At 42.5% G+C, this 22,234-nt stretch overlaps 1 protein-coding gene across 3 annotated transcripts in view; it reads left to right on the top strand.

The window, feature by feature from the left end:
- The window catches only part of LOC149808408 (interferon-induced protein 44-like), a 100,233-nt gene that overhangs the window by 28,648 nt on the left and 49,351 nt on the right, over window positions 1-22,234 (top strand). The window contains exon 1 of one of the 3 annotated variants that reach the window (XM_089976795.1): window positions 19,302-19,438. The exons of the other annotated variants lie outside the window; for them this stretch is intronic. The gene's annotated coding sequence lies outside the window, so the exon portion shown is untranslated. Of the gene's footprint in view, window positions 1-19,301; window positions 19,439-22,234 lie in introns of those variants that run through there. 3 annotated transcript variants of the gene reach the window in all.

The raw sequence follows: 22,234 nt of genomic DNA, 5'->3' as shown, positions 1-22,234 counted from the left end.
TTCTTGATCAATTCCGTCATTTTGTCGACCAAGTGTTTGGCAAAACAGGAGACTAAATGGGCTTCTTGTTCTGGCCATCTCGACTTCATTATGATATCTTCTTCGTCTTTGTCTTGAGATTCTTCTTTTTCCACGGTCTCCTCACATTCCATGTCCAAAGTTTCTCCACTAGGTAAAGAGGGATAACAGTCTTCCATGGCTTTCTAATAATCTAGAATGACTTCTCTCAAACTGTTGATTTCTATGGTATTATCGAATTCGGTATACAGGATGACGTTCACTGTCACTGGTAGTTCTTTTGCAAACTGAAGTTCCACACGAATCTGGCCAGATTTTATAGGGTGGAAATGTCCCTCGTCGCTGCCTTGGTCTGGAGTGAAATCGAAAGCCCACAAAGCATAGCCTCCGTCATAATCGTCGTACTCAATGCCGTGACTGGTGTTCGTTCCTAACTGGCCGGTGGCTTCGTACAGGGACAAGTACGATCTCAAGTAATTTTTGTTGGTAAAGTCAGGTTCAAAAGGTCGGGTACACAAGGTCTTGCCATCGCGACTGACTTCAATTTTCTTCACGTCGAAGTGTTGAAAGTTGAAAGGATTTTCTTTGATGGCTCCTTTGAAGGCTGAATTCGAGACCATACCAAGGATTAAACGCTTGGGTAACTGTCCTTGAAACAGATGATCTTCGATCATAGAATGCTGTCCCCTGGGAATGGTGAACGTTTTCACTTCCACACGTCGTATGGGATACTTAGCAGTCGTTCTGCTCAACGTTTGACTGATGTCGTTACCTACTTTGGGTAACACTTCTACGCGTCGTACGTAGAGTTTGGCCTCTAAAATTGTGCTTTTAGGACCCTTAGTAGCATCATCAGTCTGCAAATGGAAATCGGTACTGCTGCGATTCAGTCTCAAGCGAACATTGACCCCGTTCAGCAAATATTTTTCTTGCAACCACATGTCCAAATGCAAACGATCCATCAGTTCTAAACTTTTCTTGTTTAAGATTTTCTCTTCTCTTGCCTCAAAGCCGGAATTGCTTGGATCCACTTTGTCGAACTTCTCCACTGTGTCAGATTCCCACAGCACACAGGCATTGAGATGAGTATCCTTGGCATCTATTCCGTACGTCAAGAGATTTTCCAGGTAGGCACGGTAAGGGTATGTATCCATGCTGCTGCTGACTAGTTTGTTATTCAAGTACAAATCCACTGAGCTAAACAAGGAATGCATGAAATTGTTGACGGGAGCTATATTATCATCGTCTTCTACTCCTTTATCATCCTTTTTTAGAACTTGGACTTTCAAGTACAAGTAACTGCTATTCAGATCGATGAAATCTTCGGGCTGTCCTTTGATTTCAAACTCGATGGGAGCGGAATCGGTCAGTGAGGAGACGGGGTGAAATTTCACTCACTGGGATTCTTGCATGGTCATCATGGTGGGGGGCATGGCAAACAAATCCAGTTCCGTCTTGGAACAAGCGCAAGACTCTCGGTGCATCATTTTTTTCCTGTGTTTCAATAATCGAAAACGTCTAAGTCTCGAACGGTTCTTCTTTTCTTAGCCTTTCTAGCTTGAAGTCTAGTGAAAGGGTGTTTTCTTCGTCGTCTCTTTCTGCCTTGTCCTTGCTGAATGCCTGATTCGGTAGCGTGCAGGGCATTTATAGGTGTGTCTCGTCGGCCCAAAATGTCTTTGCCCGTTTGCAGCAAGACATTTTTACCAGCCCTCATGAAGGCTTCTTTAGGGTTTTGTTTGTCGATGATGACATTTTGGAGAAATTCTTTGCCTTGCGTTAGTGCCGCATCTTTCAAGGCGTGCAATCCGCGTGTCACCATCGGTTTCAACACCGGGGCCACCGAACGAAAGGCCGATTTTAACATGTCTCCTAAACCGTGTCCTCGCTGTCGAGCAACCCCTTGGTACACTGGATACATGACTTACGAGTCGTGAGAGAACCGTTTTCGAAAATGGAGTTTCACCGTGACTTTTCCTTTGGTGAATGGAATATTTTGTCCTAAATCTCCTTTTATAGTAATGTTGACTGTGTCCAAATACGACTTGCTGACGGGCAAATAGTGAGGATGGACAAATTCGCGGTGGACGTGGTAAGTGTTTCCACCTTCCTCGTCAGCGAGCGTGGCAGAATCCACTTTGAAAGGAATGACACGCAGTAACGGCACGGAGGTGTGTCCCACAACGTTGTATTCCACCACATCGGAATACACAAAGATCAAATTCAGTCCTTGGTTCAGTTCTACCAGGGTACGAAAATACTGGGCAAAAGTCGTGTTGTCGTGAATGACTGGTAATTCGTTTTTCTTGAGCATGGCCATTCTCATGTTCATGTCTCCGCCCAACATGTCAAACAATTCAGGACAAAATAAAATGGTCACGATTTTACTCTGCTCAAATTTCATCAAGAAGCGACGAGCTACTTTGTGGTACTCCATGGTGACACTTTTGTTCTTGATCTGCTCAAAAGCTTTCCCAAACACGCCATTAAACTTGGAGGCTATGGCGCTGACCAAATGATGACCACTGAAATAATAGCCTGGGAGAATGGACAAGTGGTAGGTCCACTTTTGAGTTTTCTCATTATAGGTTTTTTTAACGTCAGATGGTATGGGTCTCTTATCCAATTCCTGTTGCAATGGCACGTCATGAACTTCCACATCAAATTTATTTTGCTGGGGAAGGACATTGAGGACTTGGGTCGGGTGAATCATTTCCACTAAAGCCACTTCCCAATGGGCTTCGTGATCTAAGGGGATGGCCTGAGGTAATTTAGCCGTGTAACAGCACAACGTGTTGTGGGGAAACACCTCCATGGAACTGTCACTGGGTAAGGTTAAGTAAAATTGGTTTTGGTGACTCATAATTCCAGAGTTCTGTGGCTGTCCGAGGGGATATTACTGGACGTCAGAGGCGTGTCTCCGCCCAAAATGGGGTTCTGGTTGTGGTTGTTGGAGTGGTGACTGGCACTGGCACTGGACACAACGTTTCCGTTCGAGGAGAATTTCAGGGAGGGATTAGGAAGCAGGTAACCGATGCAACTGCTCAATAAAATGGTCCACAATTGTTTGTCTCCTTGTTGCAAACTCAAATTGGCAATGGCTGCCCCGATGACACAATACACCACGAAGATTTGGCAGAAAAAGACGATTTGCGTTTTAGGCACACGTTCTCCACACCACACCCACAAGGGTTGTTTTTGTAAATCTTGCACAGAAGAACTAGGGGAAGAAGGAGTGGTCGACGTAGCTGCGTCTGCTGAGTGAAAGGGCATGATGGTCACTTCTTCTTTTTATAGTCGATGACTTGCGAAGCGTCGATCCAAGAATCGAAACTGGGTGGATATCCTTTCCAACGTACTTTGACTTCTTTGACACGTCGTTTACCCACTTTACGGGTTCTGCGTTCGAGAATGCTTTCGATGTCGTACACGTCGTCTTCTTTTTTGGTGACACGTTGTAACTCGGGCAAATAAAACGTTCCTTTGAGTACTTCTCCGTTCATGTCTTCCAATTTATAGACGGCAGGATGACGGCCATGCACTCGTCCAGTGACGCGAAACAATTCGGTGGTCCAGTTAGGTAAGTAACCTTTGTCGAAAGTGCGTTTGGTTTTGCCAATGCGCACCCAATCTCCTACGACCAACATTCCACTTTTCTTGGGGACAGCCCTCGTCGGGGACGTACCGAACAGGCGCTCAAACACCAGCACTTCGTTGTCGGGAGTCACGTCTTGCGGGGCACGTCCGATGCTTCGATGGTAAGATTGGTTGTACGCTTGCACCAGGTGCGGTAAGATGTCGATGTACTTCAGAGTGTGGTGATGCGTAAAATATTTCCACATGCGTTCTTTCAAAGTACGTTGAAAACGTTCCACGATGCTGGCTTTGGTTTCGGGATTCTCGGTGGTAAAAAAACGAATGTCACGTTTCTTTAATTCTTTTTGGAAAGCTTGGTTTAGAAATTAGGTGCCTTTGTCCGTTTGCCATCGAAGAGGGTGACGACCGCTTTGTTTCAGCACCCGTTGTAAGGCTCGCACTAACTCGCTGCTCGATTTGGAAGTCAAGGGCACGACCCAGGCAAATTTGGAAAAGACGTCGATGACACAAAACAAATATTTGTAGCCACGATTGTAGCTGGCCAAATGAGAGACATCGGCTAAATCGGCTTGCCATTGATGATCGATGCCTTCCACTCGGGTGCGACTTCTGGCAAACTTGCGTCGAATGGGTTTGTGTAAAGTGTAGGTAGCTTGTTCTTGTAACCATCGTTGCACTTGAGGTAAACGGAGACTTTTCAGTCGCGTTTTGGCAGCACGATACAATTTTTGAACTCCTGCGTAACCTGCAGGATGGGAGGGATCGTAGTAAATGCTGGCTAAGACTTTTTCCATTTTTTGTGTTGGTTGGTGTGTTAATAAGACACCCGCTCTTGGAGGATGCTACTCTTTTTCTCTTGGGGTATTTTCTTGGATTGCAATGCTTTGCGTGTGCGACCGGCAATAGGTGTCGAAGAGGAGGAGGATGTCTGAGTGGGGGATATCGGTTCTTGTTTCACTTCTGTCTTCACTTCTGTCTTCACTTTCTTTTTCTCTTGTGATGAAGAAGGGGTGGCCATCATCTTTTTAATCGATCCAATTCTGGAAGTAGGTGGTGTTGTTAACTTGCGTACTTTTTCTGGTGGAGTTTGAAACCCTTCTTCTTCTTCTTTTCCTTTTTCTGTCTTGGTCACTGGTACTGGTACTGGTGATGGTGCTGGACTTTTCATCAAGGTCTTAAAATCTTTCAGAGTGGGTAGAGCGGTTTCGTCTAAAGCTTTCTGGTGAAAGAGTTGCAGTCGTTGCAAGAGTTGACCGTACTTTTGCGATTTTTCTGTTTCGGACAAATCTTGGCGATCCATCAAGGACTGCAATTCGTGTTGTAACTGGGACATTTCGCTCAAATTGGGATTGGGAGGTAAATGCGGGGTGCGTTGTTCTTGCCACCGATGGTATTCCATCCATCGTTTGTAAGGCACTAAAGCTAGTTTTCGTCCTTCCATGGGGTTGTCAGGGGTCGATTCTGAGATCTTGGGACTTTCGAAGGCCTTTTTATCTTGCTCCCACCAGTCCTCCCAACATGGTTCCCAAGACTCCTTTCAGTATGGGGCCTAACAAGAGAGGCAAAATGCCTCCACGTTGGACCAACATCTTCTTTTTTTGACGAATGGGAATTTTCTTTTGAACCATTTGGCGAAGAACGTGACGATGTTTGCCTAAGCATTGTTTCTGGTGTTTGGACAAAGGGATCGTGCCTTTCAAAACGTTCAAACAACATTCGCACACGGTATCGATGACCTCTTTGGAGGCCGTTTGAATGAGTTTTTTTCGTAGGGGTGGAGAAGATTTGCACAGGACAGATAACATGTCCCCATGTTTGGCTAAACGTGGTGGCAGTCCTTTCCTTTTCTTTCCTTGGGGTTTTTTGGAGGGTGACATCTTTGAGTCTTTAGGAGCACCAAAAAAACACTGATACCCTACTCGGTCACAGGCCTTTTTTATACTGGAACGCGTCGCCACTGATTGTCTTTACGGCGTATCAGTTTGAAGACAGGCATGACACGTCGTGCAGGGGTACGTAACGGACTAAATCGAGCCAGTTCTTGCTTGGACAAATCCAGTAAACTTTGTAACATGCCCGATCTTTCATGGACTTTGATTTTGGGAGAAGGTACTTTGTGAGCAGCAGCCACTGCCGCTAAATTGGAAGGTCCTGCCACTGGGGAAGTTCTTTTGGGGGTCATCAACGGAGAAGTTCTTGGTGTGATTAACGTCTCCAAGTACTCTTCAGTTCCTGGTGACATCAACGGAGAAGTGGATAAACGTGAGGCTGTCGGAGACACAGTCACCGCTGTGGCAGGTCGTGGTTTGCGAGTGTAAGGCTGCGTCCTGGCCGCAGTGCCTCTCTTGCGACTAGTTGTCTTCTGTGGACTTTTCTTTTTCTGAGGACTTTTTCTCTGTTTCTTTTTCTGGGGGCTTCTTTTCTTTTTTCGGGGTGGTGTCTGGTAAGAGGAGGGTCCCGCCACTGGAGGAGTTCTTCTCTTTGGGGACCTGGTCTTTTTCTTTTTCTTCTTGGGGCTTCGTTGAACTTTTGTCTTAGGGATAACTTTGGGGGCATTAGGATCCCATCTTAAGAGTGAGCGAATGATGACCCCTCCTAGAGTACCGCTCCCTCCAGGTTTCAAAATGATTTGTTTTTTGGTTTGAGTGTCGATGCGGGGATCGGCCAGTTGGACCAAAGCGACTTTGTTTCGATCGAAAAAGCGTTGGGTTTGATGAGGAATCTGAATGATTCCTTGGAGTAATTGACGTGCCGTCACCGTAAACCATCGTAAGACTTCTTTGAGACTAGCTTCTAAGACACGAGCTCGTGTTTGTGGATCTTTTTCTCGACTGATGCCATACAAGGCACGAATCAATTTGACGGGAAGATGTGACTGAAGGGACGTCATGTTCACACTGTGTGAGACAGACGAAAAAGGGTCTGAGGTTTTTATAGATTTTTTTATGGGGAGTGAAATGAATTCGAGGACGGAGACGTGTACAGGACAGGCCCTCCGTCTTGGCACCAGTGGTGAAACAAGTGGGTACGAAATCGCAAATCCTCGGGAGTGGTAGGTTTCAAATCGACGAGTAAATAGGCGTGTGGCGTTTGAGTGGCATCGTCGTACGCCTGAGTCAGCCAAGGCGTTCCTAACTGTTTGGCTAAGACTTGCACTTGCGATTTATCTCGAGGGCTTTTAAACAAGACCACGTAATGTGCATTGAGACTGATGGTGCGATGGGCTTTACTTTGTTGAAACAAATTTTGGGTGATGTAAACGACACTGACATTACGGTGATGCCCTTTGCGCGTGAACCACAATTTAATTTCTTCTTCGTCTTCTCCTAACATGTCGTCGAAAATGACCAAATGGGTTTGACGGGAGTCAGAGACGATGTCGTCGTCTTCTTTAGGAATGCCTTCCACAAACACGATGGAATCGCCTTGACTTTCTCGCAAGAGGCTGTACGCCGATTGCCACTCTTTGTAACACCACACGATCCGTTGAGGGGGTCGATCAATCAAATGATGTTTATGTTCGATCAAACGTTTGACGAATTCGGTTTTGCCTGAACCGCTAGGTCCAGCAATGAGCATGTTAAAGGGATGGCGAAGATACAAAGCCTCCCAACTGGCACGATCTAAGTGTTCGTCGATGACTTTGACAGTAGAGGAAGAGGGAGCAGAGACAGCAGAGGTAGCCATGGTGTGAGAAATGTCACTTGTGACACGAAAAACAAACAAGACAAGAGTTTATATACTTTTTCAGAACACGTTTATTGAATGTTTTTTTCAAACACGAATACGAAAGACAAAAATACATAAAAGCCAAAGGCTTAAGTACAAGGATAAAAGGCACATGATAACTATGAACGTGGAATAAACACAAGTGTCTGTACAACAACATGTTTTGGGTAATGTTCTAACCAGTTCTATAGTAGGGGGTAAGGTCACACAAGTGTCCTCCCGAAAGGGTCTTTCAGGCCTGTCCACGACAGTCCTGTCCTGGGTGACGGGTTCTTCTGGCACCGTCACTAACACAGGTTGAAAAGTAACTTTTTTCCTTGAACAACTCTCGTGCATATTGGGCCACTTCTTGGGTCCAAGCCTCAAAACCCCATTCTTTCCAGGCACGGACATCTGTCCAATGGGGATGTAAGTCACAAGCTACACACACATCGTCATACACGTCTTGGGTAGCTAAAAGTTGACGAATCTTTTTTTCCTGTTGGGGTCGAGAAGTATCCAGATGAAACCGCAAGGCTTTGAGCAAAAGGAGTTTTTCGTGACCATTTAAGGCCATGGAGGTGGTAAGTACTGATCGTAAAGAGTCCACAAGGAATCGGCTGGTAAACGAAATCCCAGAAAACAAGTCACTAAGACACACACCACTTGTCGTCCCAAATTGAATGGATACAGTTCTTGTAATAATCGATGGTAATGATCCACGGTTTGAATATGGTCATTGAGTTCCTTCCACGGAATCTGTTGGATGACATGTGACATAAACCGTGGCATGGCAGCCTGTTTTTATATTCTCTTTTTTTCGGATGCAATACACGTACTTTCTAGCCAGAGATCTTCGTTCTCCAGTAGGGAATCTAAATCTTGCATACTGTAACCGAAACATCAGAGTTCGATTAGGTGTTTCCTCTTCCGCTAAGCAGATTCCACGTAAAATATGTTTGTAATCCTTTAACTTGTCTTCCTCAATGCGTTGCACTAGGTGAATCTCGAAGTAACCATAATCATGAACATGTCGATCATTAGCGACCTCAAAGTTTTGAACAATGTCTGACCATTGAAAGAATTTCTGACGAATCAGTTCTCTTATACCATTCAGGTACCAGTGGTTAAAGATCTGGTGACGTAACGGATGCAATTGTTCTTTACGTTTCACTTGTATTTTGACTAGCTCTCGGTAAATACGTTCTCTCAACTCCACAGGCAAAGCACGAATGTTCTCTTGCAAAGTATCCATGAATAGGTCATACTAAATCCTTTTTGGTCTGACACAAGAAATGTACTCTTTGCACAAACATGGTTTTACTTCAGTGTCGAATTTAAATCGTTGAGTCACTAATCTACACATTACAATTCGTTCAGAAGTTTCCTCTTTCACTAAGTTGACATTGTGTTCAAGATGTTGGTAATTCGTTAACTCTTCCTCTGGAGTTCGATGCAGGAAGTTTACAGTGATGTAGTAGATAGAATCGTCCATACCAAACCAATCCTTTTTAAAACTAGAGGATCGTTGATCAATGTCCGTCCGACGGAACACTTTCAATTGAATCAGTCCTTGTATAGCCTTCAGGTACCAGTGGTTCAAACACCGGTGACGTAACGGATGCAATTGTTCTTTACGTTTCACTTGTATTTTAACTAGTTCTCGATAAATGCGTTCTCTCAACTCCACAGGCAAAGCACGAATGTTCTCTTGTAAAGTACTCATGAATAGGTCAGTCTGTACAATTCACAAAAGTAATCCACATAGTGAGTAATTTCTGACCACTGCCATTCAGGGTAACGTCCAAGAATGTCACTGAACTCTTTTGATGTAAACGGTCTAAAGCGATATAATAGGATGAATGCAACCTTGACCCAAAGAAATCTAACACACTGGTTGACTTTTTTCACTTTCCTCTTATGAATTTCTCGACACAAAAGTTCTACAGTGACCCATTGAGATTTCACTCTGGCAAACCCCTGCCAAACTTCCTTGTAAATCTTCTCTTGCAGTTCTTTAGGTAATGATTCAATATCGTTTTTGAAATGAAGTTTAAATACTGGTCTCGGTGATGTCCAACATTTGACTCCTAGCCAACCTGGTTTCTTCTTCGTCAACGACATGGTAAGTTACTTCAATGTCTCGGTCCCACTAAGGGTAAGTAATGACAATTCGGTGACCATCGAGCATGTTCTACGTAGGCCGAATCTTGCGGTTCCCAGTGGTGAAGTGACACACCGCAACTGAAGCACTTGACTTTATCTCCTTCACCCAAGTAGAAAAATCCGGCTCTGGCTAATTCTTCGGGGGTCGGTCCTCCCAGATACTTTGGCCATTTTCCTTTGAACGATTGAAGACGATTTTCAAAGTCGCAGTATTCCGACAAACGCACAGGAAACGAATATTCGTCTTTCACAGGTTCGTTTCGATGAGGGTTAAGTGACATAGGTAGGAGTTTGCTCAGGGCTGGATGACATCCGTAAGGGGGTAGACGTGAAGGTGGACATTCCCCTTTAAAACGAAACCCAGTTTAATGTCCAAGAGGACGAGCGGCATCACTTTCGCATCCCTCAGGTTTGACACGCACAGCATCCCTTTCCATGATAGGTGTAGGGACACTAAAGTTCCCATGATGCTTTACGGCATCGCTCAGGTCACAACGTACAGCATCGTACACATCGCAAGGCTCACAATCGCACTCGTCTGCAAACTCCGTTACGCAATTACAATGGTAACCACATGGACAATCGCAGTTTCCTTCCGGACATTTTCCGTCGCAATGCCTGGGTCTTATCCATCCAGTATTAGTCACACTAGAGGAAGATACAACTTTTTTACAATCCCCAAACTGGAACGATGTCTCTTTCAAAGTATTCATCTTGTTCGCTCGGTCTTGGTAGTTCCAATGAACTATCGATCTTGCCTAGGGTTCCTTTTTTATATACAGACCAATACCGACGTGACCGTACGGTAAGGTGAAATGATTGGGAAGTCGCACTCGCTTCTGGTACACGATTTGATAGACTTTTTCCAAGGGTCGACTGACGATGTGGTGAGTGGGTAAACGTACAATCTTGTTCGGTTGATAGGTGGTCACTTTAAAGTTTCCATCCTCTCCCGATTGCAAGGCTTCTTTCAATACCCCAAAGTTGACCACTCGACTGGTACGATAATTCAGAGTCAGTCCTTTCACTTTGCACGTCGTGTGCACTTCTCCTTGTTTGTCCCGGTATTCGTAGCCGTAATTTTTGGGACCACCACTGACAAAACTTAGAATCTTGTCGTCGGGATGCTCGTCTGTCCAGGCTCCTAAACGGTCTCCTTCGATGTTAGGGTGATGTTGAATCGGGTGATGGATGTAAATGCAACTGTCCGTGTCAAAGTACAGGACGCGTTCTTCTAACAGTTCTAAAGCTTCGTACAATTTTAAGCGAGCATGGGCTGTCACGTAAGCCGCAATGATGACATTTCCAAAAGGGTCGTCTTGTACAAAGTCCAGATCTTCTTCGTAATTGACCAAGATCAAATTCTCTCGAACGACGTCCACGTGTTTCATGTATTTGGTTTTGTCGTGAATCATCTGGAAGTAGCGGGAAGGTTCTGTCAAATATTCCGTCTTGGGTAAACACGGTCGTTGTGCCATTTTACCCCACAAGCAATTTAACATCACTTTGGCAAACGATCGCCTGCCTTCGTTTTTCTCGATGTGGTCTAAAGTGATGCCTTCTTGTTCGTAGTATTTCTCTTTGAATTTTATTTGGTCTTCGGGAGTGTGACACCAGGACGGATAGCCGCTGGCTTCTTGCTTCAGTTTCAAAAAGGCATCCACGTAGTCTGCGAAAATGCCTTTCTGAGTAGGGTCACCCTTGTGGTATTGTTGTGTCTTGGGAAAGTGGCAAATTTCGTACACTTCTAACAGTTGGTATCCCATGTCCAGAGCTTTGAACAATTCTACGCTGACCCAGGTTCCCGTCAAGGCACGTTCTTCCTGGCTGTGCTGACAAGGTTGGTCTTGGTTGCACGTTTCGGCACAAGTACAGCACAAAGGAAACATCAGTTTGCCTTGACAATGGTGAGGTAAGACGGGATGGTATAGGTTCGTGGGAGGCAAAACTTTACACTTGATCAAGCCTTCGTATTGTCGAATGTTTTTCAGGTCGATGTGTTCCGTCAGCAATTGCGGGTGCCCTACAGGAAAGCGACAATATTTGCACACGTAGGGATACAGCGAACACACGTCCAAGTATTTGATTTCTTCTCCTTTCTCTTCGTCGGCTTGGTACAGCAAACAGGTGGCATTGGTCCTTCCTCCGTACAAACTATCCCTCGGGTTCAGCGGGTCCATAAACTGGTAACTTTCCACGAGGCGTTTAAACTCGGGATCGGTTTTCATACGGTGATCGTACTCGTGTTCCCACATTTCCACCACTTGGTATCCTTCCTGTTCTAACTTTAGGCGCCGCTGACAACAAGTGTCCTGGTACAAGTCTTCCATGGTTCGTTGCAAAAACTGATTTTTAGTGCCACGGTCAGGGTAACAGACGGGACATCCGTGAAATAAGCAACCGTTAAACTCGTACACGATCTTGGGGTTTTCTAAGTCCCAGCCATCGACCGAATACGTTCCGATGGTCTTTTCGCCCCCTCCGTTGCGGGCATGTTGAATCCACTTGTCTTCCTTGTCGCACAAGTAATGTAACCAACGTAGGGCTTTGACCGAGTATTGACGTTCGACAAAGTGGGTCGTTTGAGGACTGATGACAGCCACGGTGTTTTCAGGCATGAATCGTTGTCGTTACACTAAGGAACACGCTTTGGCAATGGTGCAAGCTTCTTTCAAAGGATCAACCCCTCCGTGTTCCATGAACAGTTCTCGAAATTTTCCACAGCAACGCCGTAAAATGTCCACGTCGGAACGACAATACTTTAGCATTTCTTCCTGAAAGTCGAAAGGGTCCGAGGCGTGAGCCTGGTACCAAGCGTAGAAAGCTTCTCGTTGTTCGGTACGCATGTTGTCGGGGTCGTAATAGTGAGCCTCAGGTAAATGGGGTAGAACGGCGTGTTGATTGGCTTCCGTATTGAAAAAGTGTGGAAAGTACCCTTTAGCCATTTCTGTCATTCGAAACGTTTTAGGCATTCGACTCAAAGGCATGGCCAAGTAACTCATCGAATCTTTAAACTGTACTTGTCCCACTTGCATGAAAATGATTTTGGCTCCGTTCAAAGTCACTTTAGGACGCTCGGTGCCTTGTTCCGTATAGTACCTCAAAAGAAACTGTCCATCGTATCCGGAGAAATTGTGAGCCATCACCGTGGCATGACGATGACAATCTCCGTAACTTTCGATATCCTCTTGGCTCCACGTCTTGTCGACGGGGTCTAAGACCCATTGGGCAAAATCGGCTAACGTGTTCGGTCCCCGAAAGATTTTTTCACGTCCTCCAGGAATCTTGCTGCAGTGAGGGCAATGACTGAAGATAGGTTCTTGAATGCACTTCTCGCACGCTCGATGAGCCACGCAGAAATTAGGAATGTGAATGCCAGTTCTTGCATGCATTCGAAATCGAAAAAGATGAAATTGCCTTTCTTCTTGTGACCGTCCTCTTTCTCTGGTGGGGGTTGGTATTTTTGCACGTAACATTGGTGTTCCAAGTCCACGATGTGGTGACAAATGTGACATTTTTTCTTTCCTGAACATACGTGTGCCTTGGTATTATTGGTACGTATGACTTGTTCACACGTAGAGCACAATCTCAGCAGTTGACAAGCGCATTTCTTCTGTGAACCTTGCGTCTTCAAATGTTGTTGGTAACAGGTAGGGCTGACAAACGTGCGCAGACAAGTCGAGCAAGGCACTGGTTCTTCGCTCAGACAGGGTGAAGAGGCCAAACATCCTGTGCATTTCGATCCACAATACTTGTGTTGCTCTCGATTGTTATAACCATGGTCACATTTCTCACAGTAATAACCGTATCCCAGGAATCCGGTGATACTGGTAATGGTATCGAAATGGTCATCGTGATGATAAACATGAATGTATTTTCCGTCCTTAAAATCTTGGCCTCGAAACAATAGAGGCCCGCGCATTTCTTGAGGGTGCACTTTCAAGGTGTATCGTGGAGCTAGGACATCTTGCAATTTTTGCATCTCAGGAATGCCACAGGGTGTGTTTTGGGCAGTCCGGCTTGTTGTAACAGGAGTTCTGCTTCGTTTCGTTGTTTGGCTCGGTCGGAACGTTGAATAGTGTTCCAGGTTCTTTTCCATTCTACCGTGTCGTTCTTGTTGGCATAGGTTCGTCCCACCACGATGGCACGGGCTAAGCACATCTGGTCATGAGGGTTGTTAATTCGGACGAGACTCGTTTTGGTGTTGCGAAGATCGTCCACCAATAACATCTTTTTGCGTCCTGTCCCTTGACGAGGAGAGACGTGGGTCATGTCCAGTGTGGCTTTACCATCGGTGATGTCAAACTGATCATTAGATTGTTGTACGTGTTGAATCTTGTCCATGACTTTGGAAGCAGTCAATTCTGCAGGGGTGCTAAACTCGATCCAAACAGGGGATTTCAAACCGTCGTGTTGTATGGAAAGTCTCAAGCGATCGTCTTCTTTGGGTTGACATTGTCGCTTGAGTGCAGTGAGCAAAGAATCCCACACCTCAGTGATGAACACTTCTGCTTTCTCTAACGGCACTTCAGCCTTGAAATCTTTAAACTTCACTGTGTATTTGTAAGCCGTGGTTCTAAATTTTCTAGAGGAGCGCTTTTCCGTCTCTCGAATGGAATAGTACTTTTCAGGGTTGACTAAGGGTGGTGAACTTGGTTTAGAGGGTTCGGATTCTGGTTCACTCATGTCCTCTTCAAAATCACTGGCATGAATTTGTGCCAAGATTTCAGCCCTGGTACGAGGCGATAGATCACGTTTCTGCCTCTTACTTTCTTCTTCTTCTTTCTTCTCGAATGAATGGGATCGTTTCATCTTGAAAGCAAAAAGTCAAATGACTCAAGTTCAAACACCATGAGCTACTTTATAGTCATAGCAGACCAGCGTATATAAAAGGGTGTGTGTCTTGTCCTTTCACTATTCATTTCACTCTCAAGCCGAGCACAACGATGGAAGAGACTAACCAGATGGAACGTTTCGTCAGAGCTTTGCGAGGGGTCATTAGAAAATTCTCTTCAGACCAGCCTACGGACTACTCTCCTTCCTTTAGAGATAAAAGTCAAGATACTTGCTATATCTGTCAGAAGAAAGGGCATTGGTCTTCAGAGTGTCCAGACCGTCAAAAAAGAAAAAAAACAGGGGATAAAAAAGACAAAAGTCAAGATACCTGTTATTATTGTAAAGAAAAAGGACATTGGTCTCCAGATTGCCCAAAAAAGAAACAAGAGGAGTCAGAAGAAAAGAGGAATTCTTCAGAAGAAGAGAGGGATTCTTCAGAGGAAGAGAGGGATTCTTCTGAGGAAGAAAGAAGACAGGTGAAGAAAAAGAAACAGGAGAAAAAAAGAAGAAGGGAAGAAAGCGAGGAGGAAGAAGAGGAAAAGAGTGTGACGGTGAAGAAATTCAAAAAACAGAGAGACTAAACAAGGAGAAAAGAAGAAATCAATGAACTTTTCATTAAAGTGTTATGTTGTGAATTGTGAATTGGATTGTAACAATGGATAAAAGAACAAATGAATGATAAAAGGTAAGTGTCTTTGAGTTTTGATTTTAAAATAAGAACGTACACTCACGCACTCATACACAGACACGTACTATAAGGGTAAAATGGGTGGGTTTTTTATTGAGTTATTGGCAAATTGAAATTGCATTTCTTTTCGAGAAATGTGGATGGCCCTGAAAAGGGCCTTTTTTATTTATGGTGTAGGGGTGAGTTTAAGCAATCAACTTTAACTGCCTTATGCCTTTGCCACGGCCAAGACCTACTTCTGAACTGCGTAATGTTGATGATGATTGGGTTGAAATCACTAAGGGTGGTTCGGTAGGCTTAGTCACAGGGTTGACGTGTTTAGCTCGGGAAGGTCGTATTCTCTTCGGTCGTGATAAAGAAGTCTGATACATTTGTTTCAGACTTCTTAACTCCGCTAAAATGTCCAACAGTACCGTGACCGTTTGATTTTCACCCTCTTGTTTCTTTGCTGTTACTTCTTCTTGCTGTTGCTGCTGTTGTTTTTTTTCTTACCTCTTCTTCTTGCTGCTGTTGCTGTAGGAGAAAAACTTGTTCGGCTTCCTTTTGTCGTTGTATAAATTTCTCCAGTTCTTCTTTCTGTCTCTGTCTAAAATTCTCCACTTGCGGTAATGAAGAAGGTAACGAAGGTTCCGGAACAAATTCTTGCGAGGAGAGAAAATCCACAAAATCCCAATTCACCTCTTCTGAAAGTAAGTCCGGGTTCCCTTGGGCAGTCTCCCCTGTTGGTGCAGCCCAATGGATCGTTTTCTGAGTTTCCGTCATGTTGAATCACTGTCGCATAGATTGACTGCACACAAGCGCTAGCGAATCTATATAGACTACGTGACGTCACAGACTGCTCTCTTCGGATTGGATGCGGGCTGACTGAATTCTGTAACGCGTGTTCGGATTGGTGAATGAACTCAATCCGTTTCAATCCTTTCTGTCCCTATAAATAAGCGCAGTTCACTGCATTGATTCACCTATTCTCGGAGCCTCAACATGTGGACAGACGTTGAATCTTCAACCCTTGTGTCAACAATGATGTTCAGGACGGACATGCTCATGTATGTCCGATCCAAGTGGACCGTTGTCCACAGGACCAACAGCAGCCTGTGGATAAGAAGAGTCTATATAGAGAGACAAGGTTGCCTCAAGCGGACTCTGATGTATGGCCCTGCTGTAAGACGAAGTTTGAGGACAAGAAGATGTCGCAAATGCCCTTTATGTTAAGGGCATATTAACATAAACCAAAGGCCCTTTTCAGGGCCAGCCATATATCTCGAAAAGAGATAGCCTTTCCATTGCCTACCCCTTTTTTTAAAATTTAAAAAAAAAAAAATCCCATGTTAAATTCCCCTTGTACGTAAAGTGACCCACGATTTATTCCCATGTTAAATTCCCCTTGTACGTAGATTGTCCCACGATTTATTCCCATGTTAATTCCCCTTGTACGTAGATTGACCCACGATTTTTCGCCATGTTAAATTTCCATTGTACGTAGATTGTCCCAAGGGGTTCTGTAATGCTAATTCCCATTGTACGTAGGGTATCCCCCTTCACTACTAGTATCCTTAGCAAACAACATTGATGGGCCAGCCGATCTTGTGTAATCGTCAGAGTATCTTGCTAGACCAATTATTGTTGTAGCAATATCAACATCACTTTGAATCGATTCGATATTTTTTCCATCAATCATGTAGGTGGCGCAGCTCAACAATGCCATGATTCCGTTATTGACAAAACCAACTCGGTCATTGGGATTGTAGTTATTATTATTCGTCTTTACAAGTTTACCTTCCACTTCAGTAAAAGCCTCATGAGGTAGAAAATATCTACTTGTATGATGAGCTTGAAGTTCGATACGCCCTCGTTTATCTGATTCTTTTGCATCATAGGAATAAAATTGATAATCGCGCCCTGACTAATCTTGCTCGACCGGCTCATCCATGTTAAATGCTGTGTCGGATATGCGCTTGAACATTGTATACTATTGCGTGTGTTTTCAAATGGTGATTATCTTCGTCGAACACGAAGTCCACTTCCTGCTATCAAATTCGCTGTTATATTTTTTTGTGCGTCAGATTCTAACGCTAATAGTCTCTGATTTGCAGCTTGATTTATCACCTTACTGACCTCCGCGGGCATAATTCTGTAAGCTGCTCTGTAGATTGGTAATCGTGAGTTTACTGCTCTGATCTGCACAGGTGTATGTCTGTTATATATGACCATGTTATGTTATTTACTATTGTTTAATCGGTGTAATCATCAACGAGTTCGTCAACGAGTTCTCGGTAAATACCAGCATCCATGACACCACCTTGAAACAATCGCCGACAGATATCAGCTGCTTCGTTAATTATTTCTGGTGAGTTATTTCCAGCTCGTTTTCCTCCTATGAGAACTTCTAACCGCGAAAAGTCATTGAAAATACTATCGGGACAGGGAATACTTCCCAGACCCTTGCCGGTTTTTTGTTGTTCTTCTTTTTCTTCGAATTTTTTTTATGAAGTTCGAGTAAAGGATATCTTTTTTATCAATAACAATAGGAACTCCTCTAGCAGCAAAATGTATCACAATAGGCCACTGCTCACGTGTTACTTTTCCATGATATTTATATTTTAAAGTCGAAAAATCATATTCCATAGCAGCATCAACTAATTTATCTAAAGTCACTGGACGCTCTCGAAGCTTTTTTATGAAAGATTCTTTAAACATATCTGCTGGATGTTTTGGAAATCCACCCCAGAATCGTTCTTGCTCTGTTTGCTGCAGTGGCCGAGGAAGTTGATAGGAAGAATCTTCCCCCTGTTTTTCCTCACTTTTTTCTTCTTCTTCAGGTGTAGAAGAAACCTTATACTCAACCTTAACCCAATCTTTCTTTTTTCTCTCTTCTTTTTCTTTTTTCTTTCGTTCTCGCTCTTTTTTTTTTCTTCCAGTACTACTTCCCGTTCTTTCTTTTTTTGTTCCTTTATCTGTTGTTCTAGTTTTTTCTCTTCCTCTTGCCATTCTTTTTGCTTCGCAATATGATCTGCTGCTCCCTGTAAATAATAGATGTAACTATCGCTTGTTTTGTCTATTGGACCAATATCATCTTGATTTACTTTATACAACCAATCATACCACATGCTTCTAGCTACTTTGATATGTTCGGATTTTAAAATATCACCTTTGGTATTAAATCTTTCGGCAGCATACCTACCAAAATCAGCCGCATCCTGGGGACGTTCTATCTTATAAAATCGAATTTCTTCTAAACCCGCTTCAGTAAATCTCTACCTATCATCAGTTATCTTTTTTTTCTTTTCAGGTTCTCCAACAGCACCTTCAAGTTGAGGCTGAACAGCAGCCATTTTTCAGCAGTTTCTTTTAATACCTGAATAAGACTTTCTTGTTTCTCACCTGGTTTCTTTTTAGGTCCTCTGATAGCAGTTAAAACATCTCCAGTCACCGCGGTAATAGGTTTAAACAATTGTTCCGTTTCCGCTGCGTACTCGACTTGTGCTTCCTGTCGCGATTGCACATTTTTTTTGAAATCCTCTTTTACAGGGATATATTTTTTAAGTGCTTGTTCTCGCTCTCTGGCTAGTCTAGCTGTGTAGGATTCCGAGTGTACCATTATTTGGTATAGCAATTTTTAATACAGAGCAGCAGGGAGGGCGACGCTCTTAACGCGTCACCGACGATCGCGCATTTTTTTTAAACGATTTTTTGCGATCCCCCAGGAGGTCTTAATTTGCGAAAACACAGGTGAACCAATTTGAGTCAGTTCGCCCTCTATGCTGCTACTTGAAATGTTTATTGATGGACATTGGGTGTATAACTTGACATGTTTAATGATGGATATTGGGTGTAGAACTTGACATTTTTAATGATGGATAATTGGTGTACAGCTTGACATGTTTAACTTGACATGATTCATATTGGATATTGGGTGTATACTGTGACATGTTTAATGATGGACATTGGTTGTATAACTTTACATGTTTAATGATGGATAATGGGTGTAGAACTTAACATGTTTAATGATGGATAATTTGTGTACGGCTTGGCATGTTTAATAATGGATAATGTGTGTACAACTTGACATGTTTAATGATGGATAATAGGTGTATAACTTGACATAATTGCAATGCCAGTAGCTGGTAAAGGAAAGTAACATTTCCGTTTATCAAAATGTTACCACGTGATCAAAATGAATTGCGTTTATTTCTGTATGAAATGTACGGAGAACTACGTTTCTAAGAATACCCACTTCTATAAATCACGTCACGTGCGCAGCATAAGATAAACACTGCCAGTTAAGGCAGACATGAAGTAAGCAATAAAGGAAAACAACATTCTAACAATTAAAAAAAATTGAATAAATTTGGCTTCCATTGGTTGAAGGACTGATATTTTGATGACCTTATTACGATCAAGTAGGACAATCCCAAGTGCTATAAATAGGTAGGTAAAAGAAAAAAACCCAAACATGTATTACTACGCTCAGTTAAGATTTCTGTTTTTTAATGATGCAAACAAAATAACATAACGAATAATTGACATTTCAATTATAAGAGTTTAACGTTTTTTTTTAGTTTATCGTGGTATAAACTGTCAGTTGGCGACTCACACAGCTTACATAATGCCCTTCGGGCGTTATTTGCTGTGTGAATCAGCAACTAACAGTTTATACCACGATAAACTCAGAAAAACGGTTAAACTCTTACATGTTTATTGATTGACTTTGGGTGTACAACTTGACATGTTTAATGATGGATACTTGGTGTACAATTTTACATGTTTAATGATGGATAATTGGTGTACAACTTGACATGTTTAATGATGGATAATGGGTGTACAACTTGACATGTTTAATGATGGATAATGGGTGTACAACTTGACATGTTTAATGGTGGATAATTGGTGTACAACTTGACGTGTTTAGTGATGGATAATTGGTGAACAACTTGACATGTTTAATGATGGATAATGGGTGTATAACTTGACATGTTTAATGAAGGACAATTGGTGTACAACTTGATATGTTTAATGATGGATATTGGCAGGGCCTAAAAGGGGTTGAGCAACTGGTGATATATCCTGTGGCCCGTAAGGGAGCCTGAACCAAGCAACACTTTTTAATTTTATAAAAGAAATATTTTGTTTGAACAAGAACTAGGAGAGGCCCAGGTGTTTCTTACCCCAAGGCCCGTGATTGCTCTCTATGGCCCTGGATAATGGGTGAACAACTTGACATGTTTAATGATGGATAATTGGTGTGCAACTTGACATGTTTAATGATGGATAATTGTTGTTGTGACATGTCTACTGATGGATAATGGGTGTCCAACTTGATATGTTTAATAATAATAATAATAATAATAATAATAATGACCTTATTTAAAGAGGGTAACATAATTAACTAAAAACTAATCTACCTTGAGGCCCTCATACAAAGGAATTTATTTATTTAAGCTGCATCTCTGAAGCCACTGGATATATTGAGTTTGGAAGAAGGAAATAGAGTGGGCATTTCTAATCTCAACTGGAATACTATTCCAGAGCAGAGTTCCAGAGAATTGGAAACTTTTTTAAAATAACTCCTTATTTGGTTTGGGAATTTTATACTGTTTGGTAGTCATGGATCGCAGGTGGGGAGCATTACCAGGTACTGCCTATACTGCAGTAGTGATTGTAAATAATCAGGAGCACTATTATGAGATATCCTGTACATTAATTTGGCTTTTCTCAAACAGATTTGGTCTTTGATAGGTAATATTTTTAACCTACCAGCTACATTTTCCTTGCTTTCTTTCTGAATTGATATTTGCCCAAATGCTCATTTATGAAGATGTGCCAGCTTTGCTATGTTTTTATCATTTGAATTACCCCATACTATACTACAGTAGTCCAAATAGGGTTGTATGTAACTGTTATAAAATAGTTTTCTGTGCCTTTCAGGGAGAAAGTGTCTTATCCGACTGAAAAGCCACAAACTTGAATTGACTTTTTTACTGATATGTTTGATATGTTCAGTCCATGATAGGTTATTATCTATCAGAACACCAAGTAGTCTATCATGACAGACCATTTACAAATTTGTATCCTTCTATGTCAGACATAGTTCATCACTATCAAGATTTGTCCTTCTTTGCCATGTTGAGATAAGTAATATTTTAGTTTTACCAGTATTTACCACCATGCCATTGCATGTGCACCAGTTTTCCAGTTTAATTAGGGCATTCTGTAAAGAAATTTCGAGTTCATGCTTTGTGTTTTGGATGTCTGACAATGTTGTGTCATCTGCTTAGAGATCTATCAATGATATTGAGTCTCTTAGTAGAAGTGGTAGGTCATTAATAAATAAAATGAATAGTAATGGACCTAGAATTGAGCCTTGTGGTACTCCATATCTAATTGTTTCAGGTTCAGACAGAACATTATTTATGTAAACATGTTGTGTTATCTCACTTAAGTAAGAAGTAAACCATCTAATTGTTCTTTCATCACACTGGTAGATTTTCAGTTTCTTCAAAAGGATTTAATGATCCACCATGTCAAAAGCTTTCCTGAAATCTACAAATACAGATGATATTATTCTACCTTGGTCAAGTGCTTGATGCCATTAATCAGTTAGGGAGACCAAGGCAGTCTCACAGGAATGGTTCTGTCTAAAGCCTCATTGATTAGGGTGTAACAGCAAGTGTTTGGTTAAATATGACATGAATGAGTCATGGACATGTCTTTCAATCAATTTTGACATGTTTGGTAGTATTGAGATAATGGTTGGTAGTTATCAGCATCATCCTTAGAACCAGCTTTGTGAATAGGAGTTACATTTGCAGTTTTCCATATTTTGGGGACAGATGAGGTTGCATTACTTAAATTAATTATGAATGTTATGCTATCTGCAATAGCAGAGACAGAAGATTTAATGAGTCCTGGACCAATCTGATCAAGCCCTGTAGCTTTCTTGGTATCAAGTTCACTGAGACATTTTTGAACAAAGTTTTGTGATACTGGTTGGATAGAGAAACATAACTCCTTAGAGATTTTGCTGCTGCAGAACTTTTTCAGTTCATTAAAGTTGTTTTCTATTACTGGTTCTTTTAACTTTGTGGTAATGTTGGTGAAAAAATCATTGAAAACATTTATATAATTGGTGTACAACTTGACATTTTTAATGATGGATATTTGGTGTCCAACTTGTTATCTTTAACGATGGATAATGTATGTACAACTTTAAAAGTTTAATTTTGT

The sequence above is a fragment of the Sinohyriopsis cumingii genome, chromosome 1 (genome assembly GCF_028554795.1).
Source record: "Sinohyriopsis cumingii isolate HCF-2022 chromosome 1, ASM2855479v2, whole genome shotgun sequence".
NCBI lineage: Eukaryota > Metazoa > Mollusca > Bivalvia > Unionida > Unionidae > Sinohyriopsis > Sinohyriopsis cumingii.
This window is presented reverse-complemented; position numbering and strand designations above follow the sequence as displayed.